At 44.3% G+C, this 17,729-nt stretch overlaps 8 non-coding genes and 2 pseudogenes across 8 annotated transcripts; all 10 read left to right on the top strand.

Moving 5' to 3' along the window:
- Positions 1-5,886: 5,886 nt before the first annotated feature.
- Positions 5,887-6,062, top strand: LOC141235319 (U2 spliceosomal RNA; annotated as a pseudogene).
- A 1,115-nt stretch (positions 6,063-7,177) lies between these two features.
- Positions 7,178-7,368, top strand: LOC141235108 (U2 spliceosomal RNA). Its single transcript, XR_012300963.1, has one exon. It is a non-coding gene; the product is annotated as a U2 spliceosomal RNA (small nuclear RNA).
- A 1,115-nt stretch (positions 7,369-8,483) lies between these two features.
- LOC141234893 (U2 spliceosomal RNA) lies at positions 8,484-8,674 on the top strand. The gene has a single exon (XR_012300755.1). It is a non-coding gene; the product is annotated as a U2 spliceosomal RNA (small nuclear RNA).
- Positions 8,675-9,789: 1,115 nt separating this feature from the next.
- Positions 9,790-9,980, top strand: LOC141235215 (U2 spliceosomal RNA). Its single transcript, XR_012301069.1, has one exon. It is a non-coding gene; the product is annotated as a U2 spliceosomal RNA (small nuclear RNA).
- A 1,115-nt stretch (positions 9,981-11,095) lies between these two features.
- LOC141235107 (U2 spliceosomal RNA) lies at positions 11,096-11,286 on the top strand. The gene has a single exon (XR_012300962.1). It is a non-coding gene; the product is annotated as a U2 spliceosomal RNA (small nuclear RNA).
- Positions 11,287-12,404: 1,118 nt separating this feature from the next.
- Positions 12,405-12,595, top strand: LOC141235106 (U2 spliceosomal RNA). Its single transcript, XR_012300961.1, has one exon. It is a non-coding gene; the product is annotated as a U2 spliceosomal RNA (small nuclear RNA).
- Positions 12,596-13,710: 1,115 nt separating this feature from the next.
- LOC141235105 (U2 spliceosomal RNA) lies at positions 13,711-13,901 on the top strand. Its single transcript, XR_012300960.1, has one exon. It is a non-coding gene; the product is annotated as a U2 spliceosomal RNA (small nuclear RNA).
- Positions 13,902-15,016: 1,115 nt separating this feature from the next.
- On the top strand, positions 15,017-15,132 carry LOC141234843 (U2 spliceosomal RNA; annotated as a pseudogene).
- A 524-nt stretch (positions 15,133-15,656) lies between these two features.
- On the top strand, positions 15,657-15,841 carry LOC141235293 (U2 spliceosomal RNA). The gene has a single exon (XR_012301142.1). It is a non-coding gene; the product is annotated as a U2 spliceosomal RNA (small nuclear RNA).
- A 1,115-nt stretch (positions 15,842-16,956) lies between these two features.
- On the top strand, positions 16,957-17,147 carry LOC141235104 (U2 spliceosomal RNA). Its single transcript, XR_012300959.1, has one exon. It is a non-coding gene; the product is annotated as a U2 spliceosomal RNA (small nuclear RNA).
- The last annotated feature ends 582 nt before the right edge of the window (positions 17,148-17,729 follow it).

The following is a 17,729-nucleotide window of genomic DNA, read 5'->3' as shown; positions in this document are numbered from 1 at the left end:
GTTGCACACACACCATCTATTTAGCAAATGCCCTTGTTATCAACAGCAGCCTTTTAAACTCACCTGAGCTAACAGGTATGTGCGCTGGTTACTCTGTTGCGCTTAAAATTTCTTTTTTGGTTTGCTACAATGCCTTTTCTGAAACGTTGTCTCCTTCTGCTGGAACACTGACTTCTTTCATTTAATGCCTGCAGACTATAAAAGAGAACCCAACCCAAAAAGTTTGGTTGATTAGTCTGTGGCATTCTGTTAAACTGTTGCTTATGGCGGTCTCTGTGAGCTTCTCAGCGACATTCAGCCAGCCAGGTATCCTGCCTGCAGTAGATGGAATGTGGCAATGGAACGCTGGCTGCGCGTGTCATAATAGGCTCTGAGCCTTTATATACCTGTGCACAGCAGCAGCCACCTTCAGTCTGCTGCTGGACAGCCAGCAGCAGCAGCAGCAGGAGAGGTATGTAATCAGGAGCCCTCCTGCTAAGGGTAGACAGCTGCTCGTTCCACCCCACCCCCCGCCTTAATTGGTTCTCCTCCCTTCCAACGGTGTTGAGGCGGGTGGGAACAGCAGGGGGTGAAGGTGCTGTGTTTAAAGAGGTGGAGTTATGCAGATCTAAAACGCGTGGATTGCAGCAGCAGCAAGCCGAAAAGTGCAGGCATGTAAGGGATCTAGAGGTTGACAACATGTCTTCTTAACGGGAGTCCAGGAGCTCATCTCCACAAATGGACTTTTCAGGATCCTTGGGTGGCTCCGTAGTTTGAAACCAATTCTGGTTATCGCTTCTCGGCCTTTTGGCTAAGATACCACATCTTGCCAGAAGGATTCTAAGCCAATCGTGCCCTTGGCCTTGAGGCATCGGCGGTGTAAAAGCCGTCTTAAGCCTCATGCTGCTTTAGGGGGCAGATACGCAAAGAAACCAAGAAGGCGATCGACCCTATCTACCTTTTGAAGATGGCATCAGCAGTAGCGGCCGCAGTGCGCTATGCCAGAGCTGGTGACCTTCGCATCAAGAACTCTTTCAAGATCGAAGTGGACGATGCATCCAAGGAGAAGATGACCTTGAAGTTTTTCGTGAGGAGAGTGCTGCTGGAGATCCTAGGAGTAAAGAGGGAAGACATCCTGGCCCTTCAAGATCGCCCCGGTTCCTTCACTTTGACTCTGGAGTCGGAGTATGCGTGCCAGAACCTCTTCCGCCAGATTCACCTGCACCTTTCAGATGAGGATCTTAAAGGACTCACCTTTGTCATCCTTTACTCCGGTGGAGAGAAGCCGCTCGTGGTTCAGATGAGCAACCCTCATGTTCCCTTAGTTAATATTATTTGCTTTCTTCAAAACTATTTCCCAGAACTGCGGTATTCCCACAAGGTCATGAATGAGGAAAACCTCTGGACGGGAAAGCATAAATTTTTTGTTAAATTTTGTGAAGATCCAAATGGCATTGGTGGTCAGCGTCATCCTCCGTCAAGTTTCCTGATCGGTAGGGAGCGGGGGCGCCTCTTCTACCCGGACATGCCCCTCTTCTGCCGGAAATGCATGTGTTTCGGTCACACTTATGAGAACTGCAAGGAGGAGGTGGCAATCTGTAAGAAGTGCTACAAGCATGGACATGCCACAATGGACTGTACCAATGAGATGGTGTGCAACATCTGCCGGGTCCCAGGTCACTCCTTCCGGGAGTGTCCTTTGAAGAAAAAGGCGGAAACCTATGCTGAAACGCTGGCAAAGCAACCTGCCCGTGTGCCTCCATCTGCTCCCGGGGGGCAGAGGCAACCCTCTGCTGTTCCTGCTCCTGCGGGTGCGTCTACAGCGCGGGGGCAGTCTTCTAGCTCTCCAGTACCTGCTCCACAGACCAAGCCTGCTAGTACATCAGGTGGTACGTCTGCACCTGCTGCACAGAGGAAGCCAACCAACCCTCCTGCTCCTGCTGCTAAGGGGGGTCCCACCGGTGCTCCTGTATCTACTGTGCGAACACAACCCCCTGTAGGCGGGTCCACAAGCACTTCAGTGCCTGCTGCACAGGGAAAACCTGCCAGTTCTCCTATTCCTGCTGCGCATAAGCCCACGTCTATGCAGAAACCTCCAGCTGAGAAACCTGTCCGTCCTGAGAGGAGGGAAGCTTCATCTAAGGACTGGGCTGCTGATTCTGATCCGGGTGATATGGTGGTGGAGGGGAGTCCCTCTGCTGAAATCGGGACATTTAGCTCGGAGGAAGAAGCAATGGAGCTGGAAACTCGTAGGAAAAGGAAAACAGATGATAGGTCTGATGAGAATGTGGCCAGGGAGACTTCCAAGAAGTGTCCATTAAAACCAAGTCTTCTGCAATACAAGCCAATGGCTCCCGCTGCCCCTCCTGAGGAGCCAAGGCCTTCAGACCCTATAAACATTTCTTTTTCGGACTCAGAAGTGCAGAGCCCGTTAACATCGGTGGGCTTTATGTCTGATTCTGACAGTAGTGTGACCTGAACTAACCTATCATGACCTCATCAATTAAAGTAGCCTCGCTCAATGTGAGGAGTATAAGGGGCTCTACAAGAAGGGCTGCTTTGTTTTCCTACCTGTCAACAGTGGACTGTGATGTCTTTTGTTTGCAAGAATGTAACATTGACTTTGATATGAATTATGCAGATTTAAGAAAAGATTGGCCTCATGGGCCCTCTATCTCGTCCGGAGATAATGAAAATCGTTCCTCTGGCATTGGAGTGCTGTTTAGGTCGCATGACTTTAAAATCAACTCTTTTGTGGACATTTCTTCTGGACGTGCTCTTTTCTTAAATATTAGTTTTAAAGGTGTGGACTTTAGACTTTTGAACATTTATGCTTCTCCGGTGAAGGAAGAGAGACATCAGTTGTTTGAAGATGTGCAATATTACCTACCTGGTTCATCGCCTCTGATGTTCTGTGGGGATTTCAATTGTGTCTTGCCTGGTGAAGGGAGAAGCGGGAGTTCCACCGTTCCTAAAAAAGACAAAACAGAGAAACAACTAAAGGATTTGTTAACTGATTTTTTTCTTAGAGACTCCTGGAAAGAGATCCGTAGTAATGATCCCGGTTATACTTGGGAGAACTCTTCTTCTAAATCTCGTATTGATTTTATTTTCATGTCCCAATATGTGAATGTCAAATCTGTTGTCTTAATCCCAAACATTTTTTCAGATCATAAGATGTTGCTATCAGAGTTAGAATTACCTGGGCTTGTCAAGGCAAGAGGAGTTTGGAGGCTAAATACAACATTGTTACAAGATCCTAAGGTAAGAACAGATTTTAAAGCGTTTTTTAATTATTTAAGAACAAAACAACAAAAATTTTTAACTCTGCTAGAATGGTGGGAATACAGCAAGATGAAGATAAAAAGTTTTTTTATCAAGGTCAGCATAGCCAATGCAAGAGAAAAGTCCGCTTGGCATAAAAGGCTTATTACTAAATTGCAGACCTGTTATCAACTAAGAGATGTGGGACTTGAAATGGACGATTTAATTGAAGCAACAAAAAAAGAAATTAAAAAGAGTATAGAGTCGAAGGGTAAGGAAATAATTTATAACTCAAAAATTGAAGTGATGGAGAAAAATGAAAAGTGCTCAAGATTTTTTTTTAAAAAAGTAGTTGCTGCTAAGGAAATGATAACAGAATTAGAGGGTGAAACTACAACTGAAGGTATGCTCAACCAAGCTCACCAGTTTTATCAGCAGCTTTTTAATGAGAAAACTATAGACCAGTCTTTTACTGAAGATGCCCTTAATTCATTAAAAAATAGTCTGAGCCGCGAAGACCAAGAATTGTTATGCACTGAAGTCACCTTGTCGGAAGTAGATGCTGCTATCAAAAGTTTTTCCTATGGGAAAACCCCTGGTTCTGACGGTTTGCCTGTTGAATTTTATCGTGAATTTTGGAATTTTTTAAAACCCGACTTGTTTTTAGTAATCAAAGAAGCTTTTAAGTGTGATATCCTGCCTATATCTTGGAGAAGTGGTCTGGTCTCCCTGATTTTTAAAAAAGGAGCCAAATCCCATCTGGCAAACTGGAGACCAATCACACTGTTGAATGTTGATTACAAGTTGATGTCCAAAATTTTAGTGAACCGTTTTAAAAAAGTTTTATCCAAAGTTATTTATGAAGACCAGGTATGTGGGGTGCCAGGAAGAGGAGTTGCGGAGCATCTCAATACCATCCGCGATGTCATATGGTACCAGCAATCCAGGAAGCAAGACTTAGCAATTTTATCGTTGGATTTTCAAAAGGCTTTTGATCGTGTCTCTCATTGTTTTTTATGGTTGGTTTTAAAAAAAATGGGCTTCCCTGAAATTTTTATCAAGCAAGTGGCACTTTTATATAAGAACTCTTTTAGTAAAATTTTAATCAATGGATTTTTGTCTAATGAAGTGTTTTTGCATTCAGGTGTGAAGCAAGGCTGCCCTTTGTCCCCAGTGCTATTTATATGTGCAATAGAGCCTCTTTTATCTATGCTACGAGAGGATAAAGTGATTAAAGGTGTCCCTATCCCTGGAGGACATGGAAGAGATGTGAAGGTAATGGGCTACATGGATGATATTACTATTTTTTGTTCATCACCTGCCGCTCTCAGGAGAGCTATAAGAACGACCAATTTTTTTTGTGAAGCCTCAGGTTTTAAGTTAAACATTGAGAAATGTGATTGTTTTGTCCGTGGCAATTGGGCGGATGTGTCCATCCCTGATCTCCCGATGCAGTCAGAGAAGATTAAAATTCTGGGCGTGATTTTTGATCGACAGAATGATGGAATGAAGAGCTGGGATGGAGTAAGGGACAAAATACAAAAGAAGATTGACTTTTGGAAATTAAGAAAATTAACAATCGAAGGTAAAGTTTTAATTATTAAGGCCCTTCTGCTTCCTGTCATGTTATATCTCAGTTATGTTTATCCCCCAAGTGACCTTACAGCGAGAAGATTACAGAGAATGCTGTTTGAATTTGTGTGGAACTCTAAGTTCGAAAAGGTGAAGAGAGAAACAATGTACAAGATGCACCACCTTGGTGGTAAGGATGTTCCCAACGTCAAACTGTTTTTATACTCCAAGTTTTTTAGCCTCTGTTTCAAATATATGTTTGCTTCAAGCCCTTGGGCACATTTTTTAAGATATGCAGCTGGCCACATTTTTAGGAGGCGAAAGTGGATATCCATTTCTTTAACAAGCCCAGTGTTGTTATCACCTCCACAACAATATGCCATCCTGGAGAAAGTTATCAGATTATATGGCCTAGATTCTTTTGAGATGGAGACATTGAAGAATGCAAGGAAGCTGCTGCAGCAATTAAAAAAGAAAGAAACTTTGACGCCCATAAGCCATTATTCATATAGCAGAGTCACTAAAATATGGAATTTAACAAATGCACCTTACCTGATGAATCAACATAAAGACTTAGCTTGGATGATTGTGCAGGAATGTTTACCGACTCGTGATTTCCAGTATAAAAGAAGACTTAGCACTATACAAACCTGCCCGAGGCATCAGTGCAATAATGATGAGACTACTATGCACCTTATTTGGAATTGTGATTTTGCACAGCAAGTGTGGAAAGACTGTGGTGAGCTTTTAAAATTTTTATCTGGTCTTAATTTTTTAAGCCATGAAGTGGTTTTATATGGGATTTTACCAAACATGACGAAAGAAAAAGAGAGAGTTTTATGGTGCACTTTGAGTTGTGTTAAAAGTGCTCTATGGAAGACCAGAAACATATTGTTGTTTAAAAGAGACTATATAGAAGTCAAGGATTGTATAAGACTGGCATTAAGTGAAATTTATATGTACTACCTAATGGATATGAAGAAGCTTGGAAAGAAAAGAGCCCTGAGTATATGGAACTATCACCTATGGAAGATGTTATTTTAAAGCTCTGAAGAAAAGATAAAGACTACGATATTTTAAATATAAACGCAAAATCTGTTCTTATCAGTTTAATATCTGATACGTCCCCTATCTGGGGACCATATATTAAATGGATTTTTAGAACAGGGAGATGGAAAAAGAGCTTGCTCTGTCCACTCCACGCATTGACCTGGTATTGCAGTATCTCCAGGACCGGTGCACCCCTTCTTTAATGCAGTTTCTAAAATCAGAAAGAATTGAATTCAATGTTTTTTGTTCATTTTGCTTGTTTGTCGGATTTTGGGATGGACTCTTTGGCTTTGCTTTTCTTCTCCTCATTGGATTTTTCATGTTCAAAGTTGCAGAAGCCAGATTACAAGCTCATTTTGGTTCAACTTCAGCAACTGTGCATTGCATTGCCATGTAATGTGATGCAATGCTATCTTTCTAGCTCTCCCTTTTTACTTCCTTTTGGATAAACAGACATATTAGGCAAGCATTTTGGAGCTTTCACCTAAATAACTACAGGTGGTGAGATAAGCTGCACAATATAATTGACCTTTCAGTATATTGTTGCACACACACCATCTATTTAGCAAATGCCCTTGTTATCAACAGCAGCCTTTTAAACTCACCTGAGCTAACAGGTATGTGCGCTGGTTACTCTGCTGCGCTTAAAATTTCTTTTTTGGTTTGCTACAATGCCTTTTCTGAAACGTTGTCTCCTTCTGCTGGAACATTGACTTCTTTCATTTAATGCCTGCAGACTATAAAAGAGAACCCAACCCAAAAAGTTTGGTTGATTAGTCTGTGGCATTCTGTTAAACTGTTGCTTATGGCGGTCTCTGTGAGCTTCTCAGCGACATTCAGCCAGCCAGGTATCCTGCCTGCAGTAGATGGAATGTGGCAATGGAACGCTGGCTGCGCGTGTCATAATAGGCTCTGAGCCTTTATATACCTGTGCACAGCAGCAGCCACCTTCAGTCTGCTGCTGGACAGCCAGCAGCAGCAGCAGCAGCAGAGGTATGTAATCAGGAGCCCTCCTGCTAAGGGTAGACAGCTGCTCGTTCCACCCCACCCCCCGCCTTAATTGGTTCTCCTCCCTTCCAACGGTGTTGAGGCGGGTGGGAACAGCAGGGGGTGAAGGTGCTGTGTTTAAAGAGGTGGAGTTATGCAGATCTAAAACGCGTGGATTGCAGCAGCAGCAAGCCGAAAAGTGCAGGCATGTAAGGGATCTAGAGGTTGACAACATGTCTTCTTAACGGGAGTCCAGGAGCTCATCTCCACAAATGGACTTTTCAGGATCCTTGGGTGGCTCCGTAGTTTGAAACCAATTCTGGTTATCGCTTCTCGGCCTTTTGGCTAAGATCAAGTGTAGTATCTGTTCTTATCAGTTTAATATCTGATACGTCCCCTATCTGGGGACCATATATTAAATGGATTTTTAGAACAGGGAGATGGAAAAAGAGCTTGCTCTGTCCACTCCACGCATTGACCTGGTATTGCAGTATCTCCAGGACCGGTGCACCCCTTCTGTAATGCAGTTTCTAAAATCAGAAAGAATTGAATTCAATGTTTTTTGTTCATTTTGCTTGTTTGTCGGATTTTGGGATGGACTCTTTGGCTTTGCTTTTCTTCTCCTCATTGGATTTTTCATGTTCAAAGTTGCAGAAGCCAGATTACAAGCTCATTTTGGTTCAACTTCAGCAACTGTGCATTGCATTGCCATGTAATGTGATGCAATGCTATCTTTCTAGCTCTCCCTTTTTACTTCCTTTTGGATAAACAGACATATTAGGCAAGCATTTTGGAGCTTTCACCTAAATAACTACAGGTGGTGAGATAAGCTGCACAATATAATTGACCTTTCAGTATATTGTTGCACACACACCATCTATTTAGCAAATGCCCTTGTTATCAACAGCAGCCTTTTAAACTCACCTGAGCTAACAGGTATGTGCGCTGGTTACTCTGCTGCGCTTAAAATTTCTTTTTTGGTTTGCTACAATGCCTTTTCTGAAACGTTGTCTCCTTCTGCTGGAACATTGACTTCTTTCATTTAATGCCTGCAGACTATAAAAGAGAACCCAACCCAAAAAGTTTGGTTGATTAGTCTGTGGCATTCTGTTAAACTGTTGCTTATGGCGGTCTCTGTGAGCTTCTCAGCGACATTCAGCCAGCCAGGTATCCTGCCTGCAGTAGATGGAATGTGGCAATGGAACGCTGGCTGCGCGTGTCATAATAGGCTCTGAGCCTTTATATACCTTTGCACAGCAGCAGCCACCTTCAGTCTGCTGCTGGACAGCCAGCAGCAGCAGCAGCAGGAGAGGTATGTAATCAGGAGCCCTCCTGCTAAGGGTAGACAGCTGCTCGTTCCACCCCACCCCCCGCCTTAATTGGTTCTCCTCCCTTCCAACGGTGTTGAGGCGGGTGGGAACAGCAGGGGGTGAAGGTGCTGTGTTTAAAGAGGTGGAGTTATGCAGATCTAAAACGCGTGGATTGCAGCAGCAGCAAGCCGAAAAGTGCAGGCATGTAAGGGATCTAGAGGTTGACAACATGTCTTCTTAACGGGAGTCCAGGAGCTCATCTCCACAAATGGACTTTTCAGGATCCTTGGGTGGCTCCGTAGTTTGAAACCAATTCTGGTTATCGCTTCTCGGCCTTTTGGCTAAGATCAAGTGTAGTATCTGTTCTTATCAGTTTAATATCTGATATGTCCCCTATCTGGGGACCATATATTAAATGGATTTTTAGAACAGGGAGATGGAAAAAGAGCTTGCTCTGTCCACTCCACGCATTGACCTGGTATTGCAGTATCTCCAGGACCGGTGCACCCCTTCTTTAATGCAGTTTCTAAAATCAGAAAGAATTGAATTCAATGTTTTTTGTTCATTTTGCTTGTTTGTCGGATTTTGGGATGGACTCTTTGGCTTTGCTTTTCTTCTCCTCATTGGATTTTTCATGTTCAAAGTTGCAGAAGCCAGATTACAAGCTCATTTTGGTTCAACTTCAGCAACTGTGCATTGCATTGCCATGTAATGTGATGCAATGCTATCTTTCTAGCTCTCCCTTTTTACTTCCTTTTGGATAAACAGACATATTAGGCAAGCATTTTGGAGCTTTCACCTAAATAACTACAGGTGGTGAGATAAGCTGCACAATATAATTGACCTTTCAGTATATTGTTGCACACACACCATCTATTTAGCAAATGCCCTTGTTATCAACAGCAGCCTTTTAAACTCACCTGAGCTAACAGGTATGTGCGCTGGTTACTCTGCTGCGCTTAAAATTTCTTTTTTGGTTTGCTACAATGCCTTTTCTGAAACGTTGTCTCCTTCTGCTGGAACACTGACTTCTTTCATTTAATGCCTGCAGACTATAAAAGAGAACCCAACCCAAAAAGTTTGGTTGATTAGTCTGTGGCATTCTGTTAAACTGTTGCTTATGGCGGTCTCTGTGAGCTTCTCAGCGACATTCAGCCAGCCAGGTATCCTGCCTGCAGTAGATGGAATGTGGCAATGGAACGCTGGCTGCGCGTGTCATAATAGGCTCTGAGCCTTTATATACCTGTGCACAGCAGCAGCCACCTTCAGTCTGCTGCTGGACAGCCAGCAGCAGCAGCAGCAGGAGAGGTATGTAATCAGGAGCCCTCCTGCTAAGGGTAGACAGCTGCTCGTTCCACCCCACCCCCCACCTTAATTGGTTCTCCTCCCTTCCAACGGTGTTGAGGCGGGTGGGAACAGCAGGGGGTGAAGGTGCTGTGTTTAAAGAGGTGGAGTTATGCAGATCTAAAACGCGTGGATTGCAGCAGCAGCAAGCCGAAAAGTGCAGGCATGTAAGGGATCTAGAGGTTGACAACATGTCTTCTTAACGGGAGTCCAGGAGCTCATCTCCACAAATGGACTTTTCAGGATCCTTGGGTGGCTCCGTAGTTTGAAACCAATTCTGGTTATCGCTTCTCGGCCTTTTGGCTAAGATCAAGTGTAGTATCTGTTCTTATCAGTTTAATATCTGATACGTCCCCTATCTGGGGACCATATATTAAATGGATTTTTAGAACAGGGAGATGGAAAAAGAGCTTGCTCTGTCCACTCCACGCATTGATCTGGTATTGCAGTATCTCCAGGACCGGTGCACCCCTTCTTTAATGCAGTTTCTAAAATCAGAAAGAATTGAATTCAATGTTTTTTGTTCATTTTGCTTGTTTGTCGGATTTTGGGATGGACTCTTTGGCTTTGCTTTTCTTCTCCTCATTGGATTTTTCATGTTCAAAGTTGCAGAAGCCAGATTACAAGCTCATTTTGGTTCAACTTCAGCAACTGTGCATTGCATTGCCATGTAATGTGATGCAATGCTATCTTTCTAGCTCTCCCTTTTTACTTCCTTTTGGATAAACAGACATATTAGGCAAGCATTTTGGAGCTTTCACCTAAATAACTACAGGTGGTGAGATAAGCTGCACAATATAATTGACCTTTCAGTATATTGTTGCACACACACCATCTATTTAGCAAATGCCCTTGTTATCAACAGCAGCCTTTTAAACTCACCTGAGCTAACAGGTATGTGCGCTGGTTACTCTGCTGCGCTTAAAATTTCTTTTTTGGTTTGCTACAATGCCTTTTCTGAAACGTTGTCTCCTTCTGCTGGAACACTGACTTCTTTCATTTAATGCCTGCAGACTATAAAAGAGAACCCAACCCAAAAAGTTTGGTTGATTAGTCTGTGGCATTCTGTTAAACTGTTGCTTATGGCGGTCTCTGTGAGCTTCTCAGCGACATTCAGCCAGCCAGGCATCCTGCCTGCAGTAGATGGAATGTGGCAATGGAACGCTGGCTGCTCGTGTCATAATAGGCTCTGAGCCTTTATATACCTGTGCACAGCAGCAGCCACCTTCAGTCTGCTGCTGGACAGCCAGCAGCAGCAGCAGCAGGAGAGGTATGTAATCAGGAGCCCTCCTGCTAAGGGTAGACAGCTGCTCGTTCCACCCCACCCCCCGCCTTAATTGGTTCTCCTCCCTTCCAACGGTGTTGAGGCGGGTGGGAACAGCAGGGGGTGAAGGTGCTGTGTTTAAAGAGGTGGAGTTATGCAGATCTAAAACGCGTGGATTGCAGCAGCAGAAAGCCGAAAAGTGCAGGCATGTAAGGGATCTAGAGGTTGACAACATGTCTTCTTAACGGGAGTCCAGGAGCTCATCTCCACAAATGGACTTTTCAGGATCCTTGGGTGGCTCCGTAGTTTGAAACCAATTCTGGTTATCGCTTCTCGGCCTTTTGGCTAAGATCAAGTGTAGTATCTGTTCTTATCAGTTTAATATCTGATACGTCCCCTATCTGGGGACCATATATTAAATGGATTTTTAGAACAGGGAGATGGAAAAAGAGCTTGCTCTGTCCACTCCACGCATTGACCTGGTATTGCAGTATCTCCAGGACCGGTGCACCCCTTCTTTAATGCAGTTTCTAAAATCAGAAAGAATTGAATTCAATGTTTTTTGTTCATTTTGCTTGTTTGTCGGATTTTGGGATGGACTCTTTGGCTTTGCTTTTCTTCTCCTCATTGGATTTTTCATGTTCAAAGTTGCAGAAGCCAGATTACAAGCTCATTTTGGTTCAACTTCAGCAACTGTGCATTGCATTGCCATGTAATGTGATGCAATGCTATCTTTCTAGCTCTCCCTTTTTACTTCCTTTTGGATAAACAGACATATTAGGCAAGCATTTTGGAGCTTTCACCTAAATAACTACAGGTGGTGAGATAAGCTGCACAATATAATTGACCTTTCAGTATATTGTTGCACACACACCATCTATTTAGCAAATGCCCTTGTTATCAACAGCAGCCTTTTAAACTCACCTGAGCTAACAGGTATGTGCGCTGGTTACTCTGCTGCGCTTAAAATTTCTTTTTTGGTTTGCTACAATGCCTTTTCTGAAACGTTGTCTCCTTCTGCTGGAACACTGACTTCTTTCATTTAATGCCTGCAGACTATAAAAGAGAACCCAACCCAAAAAGTTTGGTTGATTAGTCTGTGGCATTCTGTTAAACTGTTGCTTATGGCGGTCTCTGTGAGCTTCTCAGCGACATTCAGCCAGCCAGGTATCCTGCCTGCAGTAGATGGAATGTGGCAATGGAACGCTGGCTGCGCGTGTCATAATAGGCTCTGAGCCTTTATATACCTGTGCACAGCAGCAGCCACCTTCAGTCTGCTGCTGGACAGCCAGCAGCAGCAGCAGCAGCAGGAGAGGTATGTAATCAGGAGCCCTCCTGCTAAGGGTAGACAGCTGCTCGTTCCACCCCACCCCCCGCCTTAATTGGTTCTCCTCCCTTCCAACGGTGTTGAGGCGGGTGGGAACAGCAGGGGGTGAAGGTGCTGTGTTTAAAGAGGTGGAGTTATGCAGATCTAAAACGCGTGGATTGCAGCAGCAGCAAGCCGAAAAGTGCAGGCATGTAAGGGATCTAGAGGTTGACAACATGTCTTCTTAACGGGAGTCCAGGAGCTCATCTCCACAAATGGACTTTTCAGGATCCTTGGGTGGCTCCGTAGTTTGAAACCAATTCTGGTTATCGCTTCTCGGCCTTTTGGCTAAGATCAAGTGTAGTATCTGTTCTTATCAGTTTAATATCTGATACGTCCCCTATCTGGGGACCATATATTAAATGGATTTTTAGAACAGGGAGATGGAAAAAGAGCTTGCTCTGTCCACTCCACGCATTGACCTGGTATTGCAGTATCTCCAGGACCGGTGCACCCCTTCTTTAATGCAGTTTCTAAAATCAGAAAGAATTGAATTCAATGTTTTTTGTTCATTTTGCTTGTTTGTCGGATTTTGGGATGGACTCTTTGGCTTTGCTTTTCTTCTCCTCATTGGATTTTTCATGTTCAAAGTTGCAGAAGCCAGATTACAAGCTCATTTTGGTTCAACTTCAGCAACTGTGCATTGCATTGCCATGTAATGTGATGCAATGCTATCTTTCTAGCTCTCCCTTTTTACTTCCTTTTGGATAAACAGACATATTAGGCAAGCATTTTGGAGCTTTCACCTAAATAACTACAGGTGGTGAGATAAGCTGCACAATATAATTGACCTTTCAGTATATTGTTGCACACACACCATCTATTTAGCAAATGCCCTTGTTATCAACAGCAGCCTTTTAAACTCACCTGAGCTAACAGGTATGTGCGCTGGTTACTCTGCTGCGCTTAAAATTTCTTTTTTGGTTTGCTACAATGCCTTTTCTGAAACGTTGTCTCCTTCTGCTGGAACACTGACTTCTTTCATTTAATGCCTGCAGACTATAAAAGAGAACCCAACCCAAAAAGTTTGGTTGATTAGTCTGTGGCATTCTGTTAAACTGTTGCTTATGGCGGTCTCTGTGAGCTTCTCAGCGACATTCAGCCAGCCAGGTATCCTGCCTGCAGTAGATGGAATGTGGCAATGGAACGCTGGCTGCGCGTGTCATAATAGGCTCTGAGCCTTTATATACCTGTGCACAGCAGCAGCCACCTTCAGTCTGCTGCTGGACAGCCAGCAGCAGCAGCAGCAGGAGAGGTATGTAATCAGGAGCCCTCCTGCTAAGGGTAGACAGCTGCTCGTTCCACCCCACCCCCCGCCTTAATTGGTTCTCCTCCCTTCCAACGGTGTTGAGGCGGGTGGGAACAGCAGGGGGTGAAGGTGCTGTGTTTAAAGAGGTGTAGTTATGCAGATCTAAAACGCGTGGATTGCAGCAGCAGCAAGCCGAAAAGTGCAGGCATGTAAGGGATCTAGAGGTTGACAACATGTCTTCTTAACGGGAGTCCAGGAGCTCATCTCCACAAATGGACTTTTCAGGATCCTTGGGTGGCTCCGTAGTTTGAAACCAATTCTGGTTATCGCTTCTCGGCCTTTTGGCTAAGATCAAGTGTAGTATCTGTTCTTATCAGTTTAATATCTGATACGTCCCCTATCTGGGGACCATATATTAAATGGATTTTTAGAACAGGGAGATGGAAAAAGAGCTTGCTCTGTCCACTCCACGCATTGACCTGGTATTGCAGTATCTCCAGGACCGGTGCACCCCTTCTTTAATGCAGTTTCTAAAATCAGAAAGAATTGAATTCAATGTTTTTTGTTCATTTTGCTTGTTTGTCGGATTTTGGGATGGACTCTTTGGCTTTGCTTTTCTTCTCCTCATTGGATTTTTCATGTTCAAAGTTGCAGAAGCCAGATTACAAGCTCATTTTGGTTCAACTTCAGCAACTGTGCATTGCATTGCCATGTAATGTGATGCAATGCTATCTTTCTAGCTCTCCCTTTTTACTTCCTTTTGGATAAACAGACATATTAGGCAAGCATTTTGGAGCTTTCACCTAAATAACTACAGGTGGTGAGATAAGCTGCACAATATAATTGACCTTTCAGTATATTGTTGCACACACACCATCTATTTAGCAAATGCCCTTGTTATCAACAGCAGCCTTTTAAACTCACCTGAGCTAACAGGTATGTGCGCTGGTTACTCTGCTGCGCTTAAAATTTCTTTTTTGGTTTGCTACAATGCCTTTTCTGAAACGTTGTCTCCTTCTGCTGGAACACTGACTTCTTTCATTTAATGCCTGCAGACTATAAAAGAGAACCCAACCCAAAAAGTTTGGTTGATTAGTCTGTGGCATTCTGTTAAACTGTTGCTTATGGCGGTCTCTGTGAGCTTCTCAGCGACATTCAGCCAGCCAGGTATCCTGCCTGCAGTAGATGGAATGTGGCAATGGAACGCTGGCTGCGCGTGTCATAATAGGCTCTGAGCCTTTATATACCTGTGCACAGCAGCAGCCACCTTCAGTCTGCTGCTGGACAGCCAGCAGCAGCAGCAGCAGGAGAGGTATGTAATCAGGAGCCCTCCTACTAAGGGTAGACAGCTGCTCGTTCCACCCCACCCCCCGCCTTAATTGGTTCTCCTCCCTTCCAACGGTGTTGAGGCGGGTGGGAACAGCAGGGGGTGAAGGTGCTGTGTTTAAAGAGGTGGAGTTATGCAGATCTAAAACGCGTGGATTGCAGCAGCAGCAAGCCGAAAAGTGCAGGCATGTAAGGGATCTAGAGGTTGACAACATGTCTTCTTAACGGGAGTCCAGGAGCTCATCTCCACAAATGGACTTTTCAGGATCCTTGGGTGGCTCCGTAGTTTGAAACCAATTCTGGTTATCGCTTCTCGGCCTTTTGGCTAAGATCAAGTGTAGTATCTTTTGAAAAGGCAGTTTTGTCCTTGGGCTGCCCTAGTAAATTGATGCATATTACACACTGGTTTGGTGCACTTGTTAGTACGCCAGGTGGCTCATAGAGTTATCTGATGGAAAACATGGCCCTCCAGGATCGAAGTCACTAGGCTGGGTAAGTGTGAGGGCTTTGGAGCAATGTGCCCCAGGAGTAGGCGCCCTGGTGGGAGTCCAAGCTTACTGGGACTCTGAACCCCAGAAAGACTTGGCTTCGTAGCACGCCGCACCTTTGCCAATCATACTTTCTGAGCAACCCCCCCTATTCCTGGCCTCCGGGCTAGGAAGGGGAATTTTTATAAACCCGGTCGGAGGTCCGGTCAGCTTTGGGCTGAGAAACCAACACAGGCTCCAGCTCCACTAGGGTGGCAGCCTAGATGGAAGTTGGGAGCACGAAAACGGCTCTTCTCCGGCTTCGGCTAGGGAGAGCATCGGAGATCCCTGACCCTCGCTGTGGCCTTCTGGCTCGGAGGGATGGGGATGGTTTATTGGGGACCCTCTCCTCCGGGAAGGGTCCACATGAATCCTCGCCTCGTGCGCTGTTTTGGTGTGACTTCGGTCACATTTTTCAGTGCCTTGGATGCAGCTTCAATCAAAAAAAAATCTGTTCTTATCAGTTTAATATCTGATACGTCCCCTATCTGGGGACCATATATTAAATGGATTTTTAGAACAGGGAGATGGAAAAAGAGCTTGCTCTGTCCACTCCACGCATTGACCTGGTATTGCAGTATCTCCAGGACCGGTGCACCCCTTCTTTAATGCAGTTTCTAAAATCAGAAAGAATTGAATTCAATGTTTTTTGTTCATTTTGCTTGTTTGTCGGATTTTGGGATGGACTCTTTGGCTTTGCTTTTCTTCTCCTCATTGGATTTTTCATGTTCAAAGTTGCAGAAGCCAGATTACAAGCTCATTTTGGTTCAACTTCAGCAACTGTGCATTGCATTGCCATGTAATGTGATGCAATGCTATCTTTCTAGCTCTCCCTTTTTACTTCCTTTTGGATAAACAGACATATTAGGCAAGCATTTTGGAGCTTTCACCTAAATAACTACAGGTGGTGAGATAAGCTGCACAATATAATTGACCTTTCAGTATATTGTTGCACACACACCATCTATTTAGCAAATGCCCTTGTTATCAACAGCAGCCTTTTAAACTCACCTGAGCTAACAGGTATGTGCGCTGGTTACTCTGCTGCGCTTAAAATTTCTTTTTTGGTTTGCTACAATGCCTTTTCTGAAACGTTGTCTCCTTCTGCTGGAACACTGACTTCTTTCATTTAATGCCTGCAGACTATAAAAGAGAACCCAACCCAAAAAGTTTGGTTGATTAGTCTGTGGCATTCTGTTAAACTGTTGCTTATGGCGGTCTCTGTGAGCTTCTCAGCGACATTCAGCCAGCCAGGTATCCTGCCTGCAGTAGATGGAATGTGGCAATGGAACGCTGGCTGCGCGTGTCATAATAGGCTCTGAGCCTTTATATACCTGTGCACAGCAGCAGCCACCTTCAGTCTGCTGCTGGACAGCCAGCAGCAGCAGCAGCAGGAGAGGTATGTAATCAGGAGCCCTCCTGCTAAGGGTAGACAGCTGCTCGTTCCACCCCACCCCCCGCCTTAATTGGTTCTCCTCCCTTCCAACGGTGTTGAGGCGGGTGGGAACAGCAGGGGGTGAAGGTGCTGTGTTTAAAGAGGTGGAGTTATGCAGATCTAAAACGCGTGGATTGCAGCAGCAGCAAGCCGAAAAGTGCAGGCATGTAAGGGATCTAGAGGTTGACAACATGTCTTCTTAACGGGAGTCCAGGAGCTCATCTCCACAAATGGACTTTTCAGGATCCTTGGGTGGCTCCGTAGTTTGAAACCAATTCTGGTTATCGCTTCTCGGCCTTTTGGCTAAGATCAAGTGTAGTATCTGTTCTTATCAGTTTAATATCTGATACGTCCCCTATCTGGGGACCATATATTAAATGGATTTTTAGAACAGGGAGATGGAAAAAGAGCTTGCTCTGTCCACTCCACGCATTGACCTGGTATTGCAGTATCTCCAGGACCGGTGCACCCCTTCTTTAATGCAGTTTCTAAAATCAGAAAGAATTGAATTCAATGTTTTTTGTTCATTTTGCTTGTTTGTCGGATTTTGGGATGGACTCTTTGGCTTTGCTTTTCTTCTCCTCATTGGATTTTTCATGTTCAAAGTTGCAGAAGCCAGATTACAAGCTCATTTTGGTTCAACTTCAGCAACTGTGCATTGCATTGCCATGTAATGTGATGCAATGCTATCTTTCTAGCTCTCCCTTTTTACTTCCTTTTGGATAAACAGACATATTAGGCAAGCATTTTGGAGCTTTCACCTAAATAACTACAGGTGGTGAGATAAGCTGCACAATATAATTGACCTTTCAGTATATTGTTGCACACACACCATCTATTTAGCAAATGCCCTTGTTATCAACAGCAGCCTTTTAAACTCACCTGAGCTAACAGGTATGTGCGCTGGTTACTCTGCTGCGCTTAAAATTTCTTTTTTGGTTTGCTACAATGCCTTTTCTGAAACGTTGTCTCCTTCTGCTGGAACACTGACTTCTTTCATTTAATGCCTGCAGACTATAAAAGAGAACCCAACCCAAAAAGTTTGGTTGATTAGTC

The sequence above is a fragment of the Phyllobates terribilis genome, unplaced genomic scaffold (assembly GCF_046119375.1).
Source record: "Phyllobates terribilis strain yellow unplaced genomic scaffold, ASM4611937v1 Scaffold_650__1_contigs__length_881393, whole genome shotgun sequence".
NCBI lineage: Eukaryota > Metazoa > Chordata > Amphibia > Anura > Dendrobatidae > Phyllobates > Phyllobates terribilis.
Note: the sequence above shows the minus strand (reverse complement) of the source record. Positions and strands in the feature narration are given on the sequence as shown.